At 39.6% G+C, this 20,393-nt stretch overlaps 1 long non-coding RNA gene across 1 annotated transcript in view; it reads left to right on the forward strand.

The window, feature by feature from the left end:
• LOC125092320 (uncharacterized) overlaps window positions 1-20,393 on the forward strand; it is a 351,199-nt gene that overhangs the window by 260,831 nt on the left and 69,975 nt on the right. The window contains exon 4 of the long non-coding RNA XR_007124874.1: window positions 2,213-2,379. This is a non-coding gene — a long non-coding RNA (uncharacterized LOC125092320). The remainder of the gene's footprint in view (window positions 1-2,212; window positions 2,380-20,393) is intronic.

The following is a 20,393-nucleotide window of genomic DNA, read 5'->3' on the forward strand; positions in this document are numbered from 1 at the left end:
TATGAATGAGAGAGTAGGTAGAGTGAGACAAAGAAAGGAGGGAAACTGATAAGAGGTACATCCATAAGGGGTTACCATTATGGGCAGCTATGGCTCCATCCCCTTGGAGGCCTTCAAAGAAATTGTATGTAACCTGTCTCAGAATTGTCTCTGAGGCCTGAAGAAGATGGGTATTTAACAATCAAGTCCATCCCTCATTGGTTAATATTTGTTCTTGGAACATTAACTCCTCAATATGTCTTACCAAGCACACTCTTGGGATGAGAGAGCAAGGAATCCTGTTCTGTAAGGGACTGTCGTCAAGTGACCTCTGGCCAGGGAGAACCAAGGAGATAGGTAGGAGTGCACAATACAATATTTGTCACGTTCACCTCTGGTTACCTGCCACTTGGAGCAACAAGAATGAAACCCACCATGGCAATTCAGAATGGAAAGGAAGGGAAACAAAAGACACCTCAAAAGGTTTAGTTCTCAGTACAAACCTGAGAGACTCTGAAGATTCCCAGAAACATTTAGGAGGAATCTGAGTAGCACTGGGAAAGAACCAAGAAAATACAGTTTGGGAACTTTAAAGGTGATATTAATCTTGTCTATGGGCTATAAAATATATATTATGTATGCAGATATGTCTGTTTAATCTAGCTGATATAGGCTCTCACTTGTGTCCTGCTCAGAAAGCGTTAGAAATATGCGTTTCCTCAAAATGATTCCCAATGCCCTGACTCCATTTGCCAATGGCTAATGTGACACAGATCAGCCTTCTTTTCCCTGTGGTACTAAACTCAAATAGACACAGCAGTAATATCCATATCATTTTTATATTTTATCAACCTCACATTGTTCACTTAGTGATTAAGTCATAACTACTCACTTTCTGCCTAATTAATCCTAGCACTAGAAACACACCATTTTTTTGCATAGGATGGTGAATAATATAAAAATATAAGACTCTACTATATTCATAAGTGACCTTATATTTTCCAGGAGAGATGGACTATGTCCACAGAATATTAAAATAAGTGACGATATATATATATATATATATATATATATATATATATATATATTTTTTTTTTTTTATTTGACAGACAGATCACAAGTAGGCAGAGAGGCAGGTAGAGAGAGAGAGAGGAGGAGGAGGCAGGCTCCCTGCTGAGCAGAGAGCCCGATGCGGGACTCAATCCCAGGACCCTGAGATCATGACCTGAGCCGAAGGCAGAGGCTTTAACCACTGAGCCACCCAGGCGCCCCGTGACATATATATTTAAGTTCAAGGGTTACAAGTGGTGCCATTCAGTTGGCTTAATTCTTGGCACAGAGGAACTCAGTTTAAATATATATATATATATATAGCCAGTTGAATGATATCCCATAAATAAATTAGAGATGCAAAGAAAAAGAATGTTGGAGGTCAACTAGTCCCTTGCTACTTAAAGTGTGGTCCTTGCAGCATTAACAACTATTTGGAGCTTTCTATAAAAATGCGTAATCTCAGGCCCACTCCAGACCTGCTAAAACAGTCACCATTTTTTTCATTCTTTTACTATGTTCAATTAGGCAACATGTAATACATCATTAGTTTTTGATGTAGTGTTCAATGATTCATTAGTTGCACATAACACCCAGTGCTCATCACCACACATGCCCTCCTTTAACAAGATCCCCATGTTATATACATTAAACTTTGAGAAGCACTTGTCTAGCTGACTTCCTTTATTTTACACATGAGGTCATTGAGATCCAGAGAGAGTAAATGATTCGTTTACCTTCTTGACATCATATATTTTCCGAAGAACCCCAGAAAGAAAAGTGACCCCATTAAGGTAAAGAAGTGATATATAACAGGAAGTTTTCAAGAAATAAAATATTAATGGAAGTAGCAGAAAAATGAAGACAGACTCTAATTTGAAATTGTTAAAAATACCAACTATGGCATTCTTTGTTCATGATATTGCTTTTTATTTTCAATTGCTTTTTGAAACATAAAATTATAATGAGGATATATGCTAAAATATAGCTCTCATTCTTTAAGTACTGTGGTGGACCTGTTATACAAATGGAGCAGGTTTGAGAATATTAAAGCACACATTCAGACATGCAAAAAATGGAATTTTATTCTCCTATAATTCAACTTAATTTCTATCTTGAACCCCTGCTCTTCCACCAAGACCTTAATCTTGAGTAATTTGGTGTTCCCTTCCCTTTCTCCTAGGTTATATCAAAGTTTTAATGGCTTTTCTGGCATGCCAAAGGGTCCAGGGGCAGAGAGACTGACAATCTGGTCCTCAAAGTCATCTATCCACATGGGATCCTCAGAGATATCCATCATGCCATCTGGTCCTTGGTTACAATCCATATGGGTCATAGCTGAGTGTCAAGGTAAGACCTTATTACAGTCTGTCAGACTGCTTTCTCTACCACTCTTAGGCACTGCTTGGGAGCACCAGATTAATTCTGCTGCTTATATGTTTTTTCAGGCCCAGAGCTTATCTTATAAAAACAGTAGTCACATACTCAAATGTCCCCACACTCCAGGCAGGTATGTGATGAATGAAGCAGGTTGTGGCAAACTAGAGAATTTAGATCCCTTACAAAGGGGAAGCTACTCTTTATTGCTTCAACCACTGATGGTTTCAGCCCAGTATATCAATATTTAGGATTACTTACTAGCCAATAGGTTTCTCTTTCTGGCCTGTGTACTCTCTTAGTGCAGGAAACCTGCTTCACTCGTCTTCATACCTCAGTGTAGTGTCTGATATTCATTCATTGGTATTCATTCATTCATTCAGCAAATACTGGTTAAGTACCACCATATTCTAGGCATGTTTAGGCTTTACAAATACAAAGTCTCTGCCATCACAGAGCATGCATTCCTAAGTGTTGAAAACTGACATTAAACAAGTAACAAATAAGTGAATAAGACAATTATATCCATTGTTTAAAATGAAGAGAAATGTTACTGCAGGTTTGATGAAAAGGTTGGGGTGAGCTTACGCAGGTGGCCTGCCAGGAGTTCCAGGGTTTCAGCTGTTCTGATTCATGCCATGTTTTGGCATCTCCTAATGTCATTGTCCACTTAATAGTTCATAGGAGTGATTCTTGGTCTTATGACTACATAGGACAAAGGCATTTCTAAGCATTGCCTTGATGGCACAAATTTTATTGGCCCAATATGGAAAAATGGGCCAGAAGAATACTGGAAACTCAAGCACCTACCCTCTACCTCATAGTTTCCCTAAACAGAGAGGTCTGCCATTTCATACCAGTCCTCACCCTTCTTTCCATTACAACATCCACCCACATCCACTCTGAAGAGAATATGAAAATTAGCCCATGTCTGGGTGAGGAGGGTGTGAGGAGGATAAGTGCCAATCATTAATTCATATTCAAATAATAGTAGGTCTTGGCATCATAAAGTTGACTGTACTTTCTTCCCAGTAATTTTCAGTGGTTCTTAGTAGCCCTATGGCTTGCCCTTACCCACTTAATTATTGTCAGTCATGCCCTCAAAGTTTGGTAGAATGAACTTAGAACCAGTATTCACTATCTGACTTTAAATTTGGAGATGATAACAACTTGGCTTTCCATATCTATGTCCAAAACCTAAGACGGGAAGGCTAGAGTTTTTATCTGTATCATAGACTTTAAACTATGTAATGATAGGAACATCTTTCAACCACATAGAGAAGAAATAAGGTTTTGGAAAATAAACTTGAGTAAGATTATGGGAAAAGGGCAAGAGAATTTGGAGCCAAGGTGGGACTTTGTCCTCTTGGTTGCTTACCCTCCACTGCTTCCTCCCCTTCTCCCCACACACAAAATCTATATGGAAAGGATGCTAAAAATTCCCAGATAGGTTTAGAGAAATGGATGAAAAAGAAGTTTATGTCTCACCTTACCTCTTTTTGAGATGTACTTCTTGCAAAGCTCTCTGGACCAACATGGGGCAGACCCAGAAGGTTTGAATTGATGGTAAGGTGTTCTAAGCAGAGATCGTTAACCAAGGTTGCACACGCCTTATTCCCTTTCCCTCTTCCTACTCCCAGCAAACTTCGTTATCCCTTGCTTTCTAGCCACACAGTGTAAAAGGAGATTCATAAATGTTACATTGTTTAAGAATAAGTTATAGGAGAAATCTGAGAAGTAAGAGCCGTTTAGGCCTTCCAGGATGTCACTGTTGTGTGAGTCAAGAAGAACTCTTTAAAAAGAAAAAAGTTATGGAGGAGATAAGGATGGAGGAGGCAAATGAGCCTGCAAGAACCATAGGACCAGCTCTAGCCAAGAAAACAGGAACAGAAGTGGGGTGGGTCACTCTTCTGGACTGAGGCACAGAAATACATACTCAATACCTCCATCTTTGCTTTTGTGGCATCCTCCAAAAAGTCCATGATTTCCAGATGGTGCAGCAGACAAAAGTGGTACTTCTATCAGCCTGGATTAACTGCATGAAACAGAACTCCCAGTATTAGAATATGTAGGATGGGCAAGAAATATGCTTTTATTGCGTTAAGCTACTATTTGAGAGAGGAAGTGTTTGTTGCTGAAGCATAACCTAGTCTATCCTTATTAGTACAAGATTATTTTCCTAGTTAAAAAAAGTAAAGAATAACAGCTTTATCTCTCTGAGTTTTACAGTCTGGGTATATTAATACTGCCACACATATTAGATTGAACCATGTAAAATTACCATTTTGCTGGGTCAAAAAGAGTTGTACATCAGCAATTTCATATAGTTCAACTATAATATTCCTATGAAAGATCTTGCAGAATCCCAGGTACATACTTATGCTATGATTTAGTATTTAAGTTAATTTTGTTTGATTATAAACTAAGATATGATTTCCACTGCCAAATCAAAAACAAAAACATTTTTTTTTGCTAAAGCAAAACAGAAACAATTCTTCCATTTTGTTTTTTTTTTAAGAATTTTTTTTATTCATTTATTTGACAGAGAGAGATCACAAGCAGGCAGAGAGACAGGCAGAGAGAGAGGAGGAAGCAGGCTCCCTGCTGAGCAGAGAGCCCGATGCGGGGCTCGATCCCAGGACCCTGAGATCATGACCCAAGCCGAAGGCAGCGGCTCAACCCACTGAGCCACCCAGGCACCCCTCTTCCATTTTGTTTTTAGACAACTTGAAAAGTGTTAGAATTGGCCCCTGACATTATATTGTGCAGACAGAATATAAGTAGATTTAGGAAACTGAGGCAGAGAAATGGAGTTTTTTTCTCATATAAAATCCTGGTTTGAGTAAGTAGCCAAAAATTGCTCTAGACTAAATAACAAATTGGGTGAAGATTTTTCTTTGAGATATTCCCATATCTCCTATTAGCTTCTCTTTCCCTTCCTTACTCTTTTTCACTTATCTCTTCCCCCAAAGACTTGAAGTCAAACCATGTATCTTACTTCTGGGAATCTCAGCTAAGATTTATACCAATTACCAAGAAAGGGGATAAGCTGGCCAATGTCAGAGGCATTAGCACTTCAGTGAGAGCCTCACAAAAAAATTCCAAAGTCCCACAAGACTCAAAAAAGTCCCTGCCTCCAAGAAACTTGCATTTTAATGGAACAAAATGTCATAAACAAATAAATATATAACATAAGGTTAGACACCAGTAAGTATGAGTGAAATAAGATAAAGTAAGGGACTAAAGATGAATGGATGGGTAGTAGGAGCTGTTTTACTTTCAGTGACCAAAAAAGACCTTTTTGAAGAGAAGATATTTGCAGGGAGACATGAATAAAATGCAGGAGTAAGTCATGGGCAATGTGAATATCTGGGATGGCGAGCATTCCAATGAGAAATATCGGCATATATAAAGTTTCTGAGCAGGAACATGCCTGCATGGTTGAGGAACCACAAGAAAATCATGACTAGATAGAAATGAGGGATAAAGGAAATCAGTAAGAGCGGATATCAGAGAAATAGGCCAAAGTCAAATCATATAAGGCTTTGTAAGGCATAATAAGGAGTTTGGGTTTTGTTCGAAGTGTGATGAGAAGCCAACACAGGTCTTTGAGTAAGGATGTGACAAAACCTGACTTCTGTTCAGAAAAGATTCTTCCGGCTGCTATGTGGTGAATAGACTCAGGGCAAGAGTGCAAGCAGGAACACTAATTAGGTACCAATGTGGTAGTTCAGGAAAGAAGTGTATGATGGTGGCATGGGCTAGAAACATTGATATTGTCTGGTGTACATTCTACTCAGTTAACATTTATTGAAGAGTCACTGGCTAAGGGCTTTATAAACATTATCCTCATAACCACCCTGTGGAGCAAGTATCATCATTAGCCCTGTTTACTAAGAAGAAAACTGACATTTAAAGAGGTTGACTGCCCCATTTCTCTCAACTACCCTGATTTTTAAGGAGGAATCTTAAATTCAAAGAGGTGAAGTAACATGCCCAAGGTCACATAAGTAATAAATAGCAGACCCTGGGCTCATACAAATCTGTCTAACTCAAGACCTAAAAGACTATATAGGCCACAGTTACTAATGTTGGGCTAACATGTGAGGCAAACTCATTATGTTCAGGGTAGGGAAAGAATACTATTATATATTAGTTATGGGCAAGGGAATACTGGAAAGAACAAGAGTTGGTGATAAAATTAGGGCTAGGCAATCTTATTTTTGGAATGTGCTACTTAATAGAGCCCCTGGAGGGAGAGATTCTCAGATTCACACAAAATAAGATTTTTGAAGGCCTTTAGAAGCCAAGAAATACATTAAGATGAATATAACTTTTAGGCTGCACTCTCTTCCTTTTGAACACAAAGCAGGTTTGTTCAGTTTGAGTCATTCTGATTCTGAAAGGATTGGTCTATGAACAATCTAAGTCTTAAGAGAAAAGAAGAAGGTGGGACACGTGGGAACATACTTCCTTGATGAGTTGGCTTTGGAAGCCTGAGTAAGAACTGACTCTAGGAGAACCAGCAGCTGACAAAGCTCTTTCCCACCAAGTGAGAGTTTAATAAACAAAATCACAATTCACCCCAGCTTGGCTTCAGTGTTTTTGAAAATGACATCCAAGATGGCATAATAGCTGAGGAGAAAATCACAGCCTGGTTTGTAGTTGGAAATTGCTAGCTTGGTGGCAGCTGTTGTTCACTCATGGTTGAACTGCTCTGTCATTAGATTTCAGAATAGGGTAACATAAAGGAAGAGGATGATGCCACCACCTTCCTAAGCTATTGAGCAAATAAAAGTTCAGGAAAATTTTATTTATAGTCAACTAAGTACTTTCTTAACATGTACTCAGCACTATGTTCAATCCCATATAAACCATGCTGGGGTGGTGATGGAGAAGTGTGACATTGCCTTTGCCCTCAAGGGGCTTAAAATATTGCTAACATTCAAGAGAAATTACAAATACAAAGGTGTCCCAATTATCAATGTATTGCCTCTCAGCTACAAATACATTCTTTTTTGCCCTGCTTTGTGATACTGGAGCTGGACCCTGTAAACATTTCTCCTTTACCAGATGGTACAGTGTTAGGATTTGTTAATAGAAGGTGCTAGAGGTACCTGGCAAGGCAAAGGGATTCCTCTTCCTAATGTGCTTTCTTGTTTCATGCTTACTTCTGTAGCACACAATGGTCAGTGGCATGCAGAACACCCAGAGGTACTCACTCCATAGTGTGTTTCAGAGCACATTCACAGGCAGCTTCCCCACAAATTCCACTAGCAACCCAGAGGGCAGCTTCTCACAGCATTTTCAAAGTACCCCGTGGGCAACTTCCTGAGTCCCATCAGCACCCCAGCAAGTAGCTTCCTAGTAAGTTCAGTTGGCATCTGGCCAGTGGCTTCCTCTTTGCTAGCCCCTGTCCAAAGCATCTCAGCAAATTTCTCCAACAACAAGTGGGCCACACCAACACCCTCTCCACTGAAGTCTGGTACTCTGCTTTACCCCTGGAGGTAGTGGCTGCTCCCTACGTCAGCTAATCTGAATTATTTAGAATTATCCTTTACTCTTTAGTAGTTCATCCCCTTTGATTGGCTAATAATTCTTTATATTAAACTCCCCCTGTTCTAATTACTGTGTGGTTTTAGCCTCCTAACTGAAGACAGACTGATACAAAAGATAAGAGAATATAAGTACAAAACTGGGGGATAACAGTAAGAAATTCTAGAGGCATTTAGAAATTGTAGAGTTCAATATGGACTGTTGTAGAGTCAAGGGAGGACTTCATGGAATGCTGTAACTTGAATTGGATACACTCTGGCAGAGAAAGAGAATTCTAAATTCAGAAGGGTTGTGTGTTGGATGTGTATGTGTATGAAAGAGAGAGAGAGACTGGAAGATAAAGAATAGAAAAGATAGGACCATGGTTCAGATTAGTTGATTCATTTTAAGTGGTAGGAAGTAATTTCACAGGGCAAGAGTTGATTAAGGACAAACTAAACAATTAATTAATTCAACAAATGTTTATTGAGTACATATTATGTATCAAGTTCTAAATGCAGGTTTACACATGAGGATGCCTGCCCTTGTGGGGTTTATATTCTAGAGGGGGACAGAGAACAAGGCAAGAGAGAGACAGTAAACAATAGACAGGAAGAACATATTGTCTGACACAATAAAGGTTGATAAGTGATGTGAAAAAAAAGTAGAGTGGGGGGATATATTAGTCTACTCTTGCTGCTATAACAAATTACTGCAAATAATGGCCTAAAACAAAACAAATTTATTATCTTATGGCTTAGAGGTCAGATGTTCTAAAATCAAGTTATAAGCAAGACTGCATTCTTTCTGGAAGTTTTTTAAAATATATATTTGTTTATTTGACAGAGAGAGAGAAAGCACAAGCAGGGGGAGCAACAAGTAGAGGGAGAGGGAGTAGCAGGCTCCCTACTGAGTATGGAGCCCAATGCAGGACTAGATCCCAGGACCCTGGGATCATGACCTGAGCCAAAGACAGATGCCTAACTGACTGAGCCACCCAGGCGCCCCTCTTTCTGGGAGTTGTAAGGGAGATTCATTTCCTTGTCTTTTCCAGCTTTTAGAGGACACCTGCAATTACTTGGCTCGTCATCTCTCTCTATCTTCAAAGCTAGCAGAATAGCATCTGCCAACCTCTTTTCTCTCTTTTGTTTCCATGTTACATCTTCTCTGATCCTTAACTTAATCACACCTGTAAAGATCACATCTGTAAAGATCCTTAACTTAATCACACCTGTAAAGTCCCCTTTGTCATGTGAGGTAACATATTCACAAATTCTGGGGAATGAGATATGAATATTTGGGGGGAGAACACTATTCTGCCTACCAGAAGGGGGCTGCAATTTTAAATTGGTGGTCAGGCCTCATTAAAAAGGTAGGGTTTGAACAAAAATTTAAGTTACACGTGGAGAATGTTACGGAAAGAGATAACAGTCAGTGCAAAGTACTTGAGGCTGAGAGATTCCTAGTATGTTGAAAGAACAAGAAGGCCAGCACAGCTGGCACATAGTGAGTCAGGGAGAATGCCAGGAGATAAAGTAGGAGAGAGAAAGATCATTTCGGGTGAATGATTGGTGTGAGCACATTGATCAGAGGGGAGACAGTGATCTGCCTTGCTGGCCAAAGGTTCTCTGGCTGCCATATTGGAGTAGATTGTAGGGAAGTAAATGATCCATTGGTAACAACTGCTTGGAATGCTGCACAAAGAATGCTGAGACTGAATTCACCATGTATGTGAGAGGAACAAAAACACAACCAGGGTCTTGGTCCAGTATTTTCTACCTCTGGAGTGGATATGGGGTTCCTAGAATGTTAGACTAATGGAATATATTTCATGTATTTTTATAGAGAATCATAAAAAATATTTTATCAGAACAGAGATATGTTAATACATGTCTAAAACTTTCCATTGAGGCAGCATTAAGGAAAGTTGTTTCACTGAACTAAAATTCAAATTTGCACATTCCTCATATTCTGGATACCTCTTGCAATATATTTGGTAGAATCTGAAATGTCTGTCATGCGCAGGACTTATGATAATGGCTTCTTGGCTGTGCATTTTTATATTTAATTGCAAACACCTGACAGTTCAGATGGTCCCTTTCTTCAGTCAACCTAATGCTATTTAAATCTACAGATGTGATGCTTGTGATAAAAAGAGATGATTTTCAGCTAGTCTCAAGCTGATCCGCATTACAGACCTCCCTCTTATGGGGGGAGGGTCATTAAAGGTTTGATTTCTCCTCTGCAGGTCTGAAAACCCAGAAAATTAACTTTACCAAATATTAAAGATGTTCAGTCCTGGGGAGGCAAGACAGGGGTAGTACATTTGATTGACTTGAACTGTGAGATTTAGGACAGCCAGTTTTTTACAGAGAAAACTTACTCCTGGCAATAACCACTTGAAAGCCTCAATTACAGGTTACAGAAAATCATTTAACAAAAGTTTAAATTTATATATTTCTTCATGCCAAGCACTGTTTGAAGCAAATTTTTATTAGTTTACTCAACAAATAATTATTGAGCACCTACTTTATGCCAAACATCATCCTTGGTACTTGGAAATCATCAGCTTAAAAAATGGTTCATGAGACTTTCCAGGAAGACAGTAGAGCAGGAGGATCCTAAGCTCACCTCACCCCACAGATACAACTAAACAACACCCATATCCATGAAAATAACTCAGAAAATGACCTGAAGACTGCCAGAACAGACTCTCCACAGCTAAATGTAGGGAAGAGACCATGTCAAAGAGGGTAGGAAGCGTGGACACACAGTCTAGAGGCAAACAGACCCAGAGGACTGTCCATGGAAGGGAGAGAGATGATGGATGTGGAGAGGGGAGAGGAACAGATCCCCACCCGAGGCACAGGAGACACATATGGGGCAGATAAATCCCCATAACATTGGCTTTGAAAACCAGAGGGCCCCAATAATCAGTGGGTCTTAATATCTGGAATTTAAAGAAATCAATGGGCTTGGTTCTGGGAGAATCTGGAAGGTGATAGGAAACTTGAGTCCCTACCCTTAAAGAGACAGCACAACAAACAGCCCTGCTGAGACACAGCTTAGAAGCAGTAGTTCAAAAAATGCCTGAGGTATACAGGAGGGAGATATATTTACTAATATCAGAGCATGTGCTGGAGTGGCAGGGATTGTTGGGAGACCTCTTTAAGAACAAAAGAGCTAGCAGGAGCCATTTGCCTCTCCCACCACCTTGCCTAGACACTCGGACACCTGCCATAACCAGTACAGTGGAAAACTCTTCACCTGGCTTGTTAACAGTGCACCCCATTCTTGCATTCTCCTGCAGCAATACCCCCTTTATCCAAGCCTGGGCAGGAGTTTTCTTGGGGACTGCAATCCCCCTCCTGCAGCTGACCAGCTTGGACCTTGCTAATATCAAGTGACCTGCCCCAGCATGCTCTTATGGACCCACCCCCCTCCAATATGTCCTTGGTAGAGCCCATCTAGAGTAGTGCCATAAATCTGGCAGTGTGAAACCAGCCCCTGTAAGGACCAGCACCACTCCAAAGTGACTCCTATCCAGGGAGAGGGGAAGATAACCACACACACCATCCAAGACATCTGGTCTGACTACAGGCCCCACCCACCAATGAAAGCTTCTCGGGGGGCAATACAGGGAAAGTGCCCTGCAGTTTGGTGCTACTACATCTCTGGTCTGATGCAGCCACCTGGTCTGACTCAACTCAAGACCAAGACAGCCCAAACTAGCCCACTAAAAACACAGGGACCAAACCTTGTTCACAACATGCAAAGAGAGCCATTGCAGATGACTGGACTGCAAGCAAATGCAGCTCAGTCATGACAGTATGGTGCATGCAACACACATAGGAAACACCCCCTGAAAAGTCAGGTTCTGGTGAACAGGGAACATTACACTGCAGGGCACTACAGGACTTATTGTTCATAAGGGCACTACTTTCAAGAGCAGGAGATGTAACTGACTTTCCTAACACACAGAAACAGACACAAAGAGGTATACAAAATGAGGAGACAGAGTAAGGTGTCCCAAATGAAAGAACAGGACAAAAATCACAGTAAGTGAGCTAAATGAAATGGAGATAAGTAACATGCCTGATAGAGAATGTAAGGTAGTATGAGAAAAGAGTGGAGTTTTCAATGAGACACTCAACAAAGAAATAGAACACATAAAAAAGAACCAATCTAAGGTGAAAAACTCAAAAACTGACATTAAAAATAGACTAGAAGGAATGAACAGTAGACTAGAGGAAGCAAATGAACAGGTCAATGACCTGGAGGACAGAGTAACAAAGCAACTGAGCTGAAGAGCAGAGAGAGAAAGAAAATAATAATAATAAATGAGAATAGACTAAGGGAACACCATCAAACATAATAACATTCACATTATAGGGAACCAAGAAGAAGAGAGAGATAACAGGGACAGAACATTTATTTAAAGAAATAATAGCTGAAAACCTCCTGAATCTATGGAAAGAAACAGAAATCCAGATCCAGGAGACACAGAGATTCCCCCAACAAAATCAACACAAGGAAGTGCACACAAAGACAGAGTAATTAAAATGGCAAAAAGTGATAATAAAGAGAATTTTAAGAGTGGGAAGAGAAAAGAAAACCGTTATGTACAAGGGAAAACCCATGACTATCAGCTGATCTTTCAACATAAATATTGCAGGCTAGAAAACAGTGGCATGATATCTTCAAAGTGCTGAAAGGGTAAAAACTACACTAATCAGCAAGACTACCATTCAGAATAGAAGGAGAGATCAAAAGTTTCCCAGACAAACAAAACTTAAAGGAATTCATGACCACTAAACTAGTCTTAACAAGAAATGTTAAAGGGGGACTCCTTGAGTGGAAAGGAAAGACCATAAGTAGGAGTAAGAAAAGTAGGAAGCAAAAAAAGCAGTAAAATTAAGTGTCTGTCTAAAAATCAGTCAAAGGGGGGGCGCCTGGGTGGCTCAGTGGGTTAGGCCACTGCCTTCAGCTCAGGTCATGATCTCGGGGTCCTGGGATCGAGTCCCACATCAGGCTCTCTGCTGAGCAGGGAGCCTGCTTCTCTCTCTCTCTCTCTCTCTCTCTCTGCCTGCCTCTCCATCTACTTGTGATCTCTCTCTGTCAAATAGATAAATAAAATCTTTAAAAAAAATAAAAAATAAAAATCAGTCAAAGGATTCACAATACAAAAGGCTGTAAAGTATGATACCATATACCTTAAACGTGGGAGTGAGAGAAGAATGGGTTCAAACTTAGGCAACCATCAACTTAATATAAACTGCTATATGCAGAAAATGTTATATACAAACCAAGTGGTAATCACAAACCAAAAACCAGTAATAGATATACAAAAAATAAAGAGAAATGAATCCAAGCATATCACTAAAAGAAGCCAGCAAACCAATAGAGAAGAGAGCATCTCTTCTGACTTGTTCATTTTAGCCATTCTGACTGGTATGAGGTGGTATCTCATTGTGGTTTTGATCTGTATTTCCCTGATGCCAAGTGACGTGGAGCACTTTTTCACGTGTCTATTGGCCATTTGGACATCTTCTTTGCAGAAATGTCTGTTCATGTCTTCTACCCATTTCTTGATTGGATTCTTTGTTCTTTGGGTGTCGAGTCTGATAAGTTCTTTATAGATTTTGGATACTAGCCCTTCAGCTGATAGGTCATTTGCAAAAATATTCTCCCATTCTGTCGATTGTCTTTTGGTTTTGTTGACCATTTCTTTTGCTATTCAAAAACTTTTGATCTTGATGAAATCCCAATAGTTCATTTTTGCCCTTGCTTCCCTTTCCTTTGGCGATATTCCTAGGAAAAAAATAAAATTTAAAAAAAAAAAGAATACACTTATGGTGACGAGCACTGAGTAATGTATAGAATTGTTGAGTCACTGTATTGCGCACCTGAATCTAATATAACAGTGTATGTTAACTATACTGGAATTAAAATTTTAAAAAATAAAAAAATTTTTAAAGTTCATGCTTTATAGAGGCGCCTGGGTGGTTTGGTGGGTTAAAGCCTCTGCCTTCGGCTCAAGTCATGGTCTCAGGGTCCTAGGATCGAGCCCCTACTTCTCTGCCTACTTGTGATCTCTCTTTCTCTCTGTCAAATAATAAATAAAATCTTTAAAAAAATAAAGGTCATGCTTTATGCATTTTGAAGGTAAAGCCAAGAGAATTACCTGATGGATTGGATATGAAGAGTAATATAAAGAGAACTTAGGGCAGAAGCCAAGTTTGGGGAAAGGGAAAGTGACCAGTAAGGAGTTCTCCATGAAGAGAGTACTCCTGTTCTGGGCAATGCCCTGGGCTCCCTTGGTTGTCTCCAAATATTCTATCACAATCTATTGCACTCAACAGCCCTGTTTTAGTGATGTGTGAAGGTAATTAAGGTAAAAATGGAGGTGTCTATCCATGGGACAAGTTGTAAGAGACAACATGGTGAGAACAGATCGAGGATTTGCAAGGAGGACGAATTCAGTTGCCCAGGAAATTCTAAGTCTCCCCACCTCAAGAATCTTTATAAATGCTGTGACAGATCCTGGGCATTCCACAGCATAAAGATGAGAGCTTGAGAAGTTTGAGAAAGTTTGCTTGGCACTCATATAAAAAGAAAGGCTCAAGAAAGTTAGAAGACTTGGAAGTATTGGGTCATTCAGAATGTAATACCTTTTATTGAATAATTACAAATATTATTATTCTGAGTTAGTAACTAAGATAAATATATTAACCCTCATCACAACCTTGTAATATAGGTAAGTGAAAAAATTGGGACCTAGAGAGGATAAGCAAACTGCTCACCCTCATCCAGTAAGGAAGAGGGAGAGGTCTTAGACCATAAGCCTTATACCTGGGTCTTTTGGACCCCGTGAAATGTACTCTCTTTGGACTGACAGCAAACAAAGAACCTGTATATGTGTGATATACTTGTATACATTTTAGCCATTGTAGTGTTTTGATAAATCTCAACAGATTTTTTTCTTCACTTATAAAACTGTAAATAAAAAAGCCTTGAGCTGTAGTGTATTAAGTGTCATTAACATGATATAACTTTCAAACAGCAGGGATTTTCTCTGCCTTATGATGCCTCCTTAGCACCCAGAACAGCTCCTGGCCCATAGTAGGTACTCAATAAGTGTTTGTGGAGTGAAAAATTGGCAGATTCATCCAATGATCTGGTTTGGTAGGGATGGCCACAGAATGTCATCCTTAACTGGGATGGTGGGTCAAACAGTACCCAAAAGGGACCTTTCTCATTTAGAAGTGCTCAAGGAGATGCCAAGATAAACAAGTTTGAATCTCAGAGGACATGTTCTGGGAACCAATGTTTTCTGTGTAATTGACAATTCCACCTTCTAAATGAGTACTAAGTCCTATTCAAGAGCCTGGCAAGGATCTCTGCCACTTTCTGAATTGGGAAGAAGAGACCCACTCCTACTTCCTCTGATGCCCAGATCTATGCTAATTCCTGCTGCACACATTTTAGCAATAGTCTATGATCCGGGCAAACTTGGCTCCTGGTTGGCTTTCTGTTTCAACTCCCTTTGAGTTCTAACATCCTGATTCACAATCCCTCTCCCCACCATTATCTACCATTTCTATCTCCCCTCCAGCCCTCTTAGACTTTTCTCCAGAAACTCTGGCTACTGACATGGTCAAGCCCATTTAATGTACCCTCTTGCCATTTCAGGTTACATTTTCCTAACCTGGCCTTCACCATGGTTTACCTTCCTGATACCCTGGACCACCTTCATAAACTACATGTTTGGGTTTTTCGTTTGTTTGTTATTTTTCATTGAAAAATACATCAAGAAAAATGCACTGATAATAAGTACATAGCATGATAAAGTTTCACAAACTAAACATGCCTATGTTATCAGCAAGCAGATCAGAAAGAGAACATTACCAGCTTTGCAAAAGCTGTCAGTACACTATTTTCCATCACTGCCATCACCTCACTGCTGTTCTGCCCCCTTTCCCTTTAATCTCTCATTGATTGACATGTTCTAGCAAGAGATTTTGTTTTGGAGGATTTTTAAACTCTTCTCTGAAGCTTCTGCTTTAGAGACCTGACTGAAAACGGGATTTTCTAATCTCATATGTCTTATGAAACAGGTTCAAAAGATAGAAATGACCACTGTTATTTATTACTACTATTACTGCTACTACTACTACTATTGCTTATTTAAAACCCCATATTCAAATGACAGTTTAGTCTGTGGCAATGTCAAATGGACAAAACAGGTAAAGAACCCCTAGAAAAGAGGTTATTAAAATCATGACTAGTTGACATGCCACGACTTGGGCATATTCAACCCAGATTTCTGTTATTTCAGAAAGGTTTCAATAAGATTTATCCACACTACCTATCCTATGTAAAGATGAGCATGCATCTTGCTCACAACCACTCAACAGCAATAAAGATAATTTCTCTATAAACCAGATTTCAATCTGGCTCTAAGACAGATGTCTCTATTTCCATACCTATACCCACAACTCCCCCACGGTCTGAGTTTGCATATTGAAAGATAAATGTGTGTATGTGTGTGTGTGTAGATAGATATCAATGGATTTCTGAGATTACCTTTGAGAGAATTTTATTTGGCTTAGAGCCTCTGAGAAGTTTTATGCCAGGAAGAGTTAATTAAATACAATGCATCCTGGGGCCCAAGAGCTGAAAGCCTAATGAGATCCAATGTTTCATGAGAGACCTACTTAAATTGAAACAGTGGCAGAATTATCTAGAAGCTCCTGGTAAACCTTTAAGCTTGATATGTTCTTCATTTCATTTTTGGTCTGATACAACACACATCCCATTGCAGTGCACATTTCTGCATTTATGGGTGCCAGAATATCCTCAATTCACTTCAGGAAGGCAATTTGAGAGGAGATTTATTTTGGTGGTATTTTAGATGTTGTTGTGTCTAATAATGATAATGACAGTATATAGAAGCTGCCACAATAGAAGTACCTAATCTGCTGGGGAGAGAAAGGCCCCAAATTTCATAAGAAAATGCTCATTATCCTTCACCAGTGGCAGATAAACTTGAAATTTATTTCTTCTAGTGGCTTGCAGCCCAAAACACCCGACCATTTCCAAGGCACATAGATTACAGAACTTTGGAAATCACCCAATATAGAAGGGCATAGGAATGTTTTTGTTTTCTTGTTAGAAAGCATGAGTTCTTTATCTGCCTCAAGTTTTAGAGTTCTATCAAGTTTTCTAGGATCTACTTGGTTTCAGTAGGCAGCAGGAATGAAAGGCTAGGGAGAGTTGGCAGGAGCTACAGAGGGAAAAGTGACAGTGACGATAGATTTGGCAAGCAAGCATGAATACGTACTTTACATCACTTGCACACCTCACCTTCTGGCCTTCTTGCCAGAAAACTAGATACCCACTCTTTTCTCCTTCCCTTGGGGTGGGGACAGGATGAAAAATGGGAGCAATGAAAATCAGAGGCAGTCATCTGATGATGGCTCAAATGCTCCTGAGATAGCACAGGAGCAGTCTCCACTTTTGCTCCTCATGCTTGGGTTTCTGAGGGAAACAGGGTTTGCTACCTCCTGGTCTACAGGTCCAATTGATTGATTGATTGATTGATTGATATTAACATATAATGTATTCTTTGCCCCAGGGGTACAGGTCTATGAATTGTCAGGCTTACACACTTCACAACACTCACCATATCACATACCCTCCCCAATGTCCACAATCCAACCACCCTCTCCACACACCCCTACCCCCAGCAACCCTCAGTTTGCTTTGTGAGATTAAGAGTGTCTTATGGCTTGTCTGTCTCCCAATCTCATCTTGTTTATCATATAATCTCCCTGATATGTGGAATTTGAGAGGCAGTGTGGGGGGTTTGGGGAGCAGGGAAGGAAAAAATTAACCAATTTTTTTAATAAGGAAGTGCACTTAATTGAAATGTGTCCTCCTCTAACACCATTCAATTTTATTGTAACTTCACTTTCAGTCTCAGCCTGTGAATGTCAGCTAAGTGTATAAAACATTAGAGTTATCGGGGGCGCCTGGGTGGCTCAGTGGGCTAAAGCCTCTGCCTTTGGCTCGGGTCATGATCCCAGAGTCCTGGGATCGAGCCCCACATAGGGCTCTCTGCTCAGCGGGGAGCCTGCTTCCTCCTCTCTCTCTCTCTGCCTGCCTCTCTGTCTACTTGTGATCTCTGTCAAATAAATAAACAAAAATCTTTAAAAAAAAAAACATTAGAGTTATCATATCTAGATATATGTAAATAAATATATATTATAGATATCAGAACTATAGTATGCCATAGCTAAGATTGCAAGTGTGTTCTCCCCCTGTCTGTAAGTTACAAAGGGGGTGGAACACACTTTATTACTTTTTCAAAGCACTGATACTCTTCATTCTTAACTTGTAAATTGCAAATATGATACAAATCATTAACCATAACATCAGTTTAATGAAAAGATCATATATTATAAAATCAGATCATTTGAGAAACTATAAATAAACTCAATGATATGTAAATTACTTAAAGGAAAGGGAAATAGATTTCTCATTGATTAAAAATGCTTCCCTCTGTCACCTTTTTAGCCTATTAATAGACCCATTTCTGATTTAAAAAGGTGAGCTTTTAATGTGCCAGGGACAGAGAGAACATTCCAGCACTTCTCAAATCTTAATGTGCATACGAATCACCTAGAGATCTTGTTAAAATACAGATCCTAATTCAGCAGGCCCAGAGTGGGGCCTGAGATTCTGCCTTTTTAACAAGCTCTGGGTGGTGTTGCTGGCCTGTGGGCTACACTATGAGTACTGAAGACAGAAAACCTTCCACCTTGTAAAGAGATTTCATAAAGGACTAAAGTACCCCCAGAAATTTCGACACACATAAAAATTTTTTGGTTGTTGTTGAGATTCCCTCTTGTGATTTTTTTCTTTTTTGCAATCGCATGAAACAAAATAAATATATTTGAAGTATCAACTGATAGAGTTTCTCTCCATTAGTTCACCTTTTCCTTCCCTCACCTCTATATCTATTCAAATAACTGACACTGTGTCTTCTGGCACACAAAAGGAAGGAGACAAGTAAGAATGGAAGTGGTTTCTTTCTAGATTTGAGTGCTTCAAGGACTTAAGGCCAGTTCTATGCTACCCTATTATCCCATTACTATTTTCTGCCTGTCATTGAAGCCAGTTGTTGCCTTGAAATTGCTACCATACTTGCTCTCTTGCACTTGGAATAGAGGAAGGAGGATCAGTAAATATTTCTTAAACCTGATGTAGGAAAGATGTTAGGATTCAAAGCTGATGGCCAAGAAAGAATTCTTAAGGCATCTTTGTTGCAAAAAGGTAGTTTTATGATAGCACAGGGACAGGATCATGGGCAAAAAGAGCTCTACGGGGTCATGAGGAATGGCCCATTATATACTTTCAAGTCAGGAGGGAGTTAGGAATAGCATATGCCTCCCAGGTGTTTTGGAAACAAATGTTCCAGGATCCTGAGGGGGGCTAGCTATTGTTAGGAAAGGTCATTTATTACTGTTTAGTAAAAACTCAGTTACAAGACCCTTTCAGTGTATATCAGTGGGTCATATGCTTGGAGGATGATTGCCAACATGTTTGGAGGGTAGAGATAAAGGAAGTTTCCAAAGGAATTTTTATATGTTAAAGTAGACTTACAGGGTCCTGGGGGTTGGGCTAAGATTGTCTTTTGCCCTTAACAAAGTATTAACATCCAGGCAGCTGAGTTCCTAGAGGAATGTCACTCTGCCTGTTTCAAGGACTTGTCAATGGGCTGTAGGTATTAAGGAAATTTAATAATTTTTCTTTTACCTTTGTTTCCCACATCAGTACCCACTATCTCTACAAAAGATTAAGAGGGTAGCCTATTGCAAGACAAATGAGAGAGTATATTTCTCTGTGGAAATGAAGACTGTAACTTTTTTATTTTGTAAAGAAAGTATACCTGTGTCAACAGTATACAGTTGATTAATTATATGTCCATTAAAAAAAGAAAAAAGCATATAGCTAAAGACATAATTATGAAACAGAACATAGTAAGAACTGTCAATAATATACAACAGGGTTTCTCAACCTTGGTATTATTGGTGTTTAGGGCCAAATAATTCTTTGTTGTGGGGCCTGTCCTGAGCACTGTAGGACATTTAGCAGTGTCCCTTGCCTTTAGCTATCAGGTGCCAGTAGTGCTCCCGGTGCCCCTACACACACACACACACACACACACACACACACACACACACACACACCTGTCTCTAAACATTGCTAAATGTCTCTGAAGGGTGAAATAACTCCCACTGAAAAGCACTAGCACACAATATTAGTAGCACAGACTTGTGGAGTATGTATCATACACCTGGCAAGGTTCTAGGTATTTACATATATTCACACTTTTCATATTCAATGCAATTATGAGATAAGTACTATCATTTTTCTTATTATATAGA

This window comes from Lutra lutra, chromosome X (assembly GCF_902655055.1).
Source record: "Lutra lutra chromosome X, mLutLut1.2, whole genome shotgun sequence".
Lineage (NCBI taxonomy): Eukaryota > Metazoa > Chordata > Mammalia > Carnivora > Mustelidae > Lutra > Lutra lutra.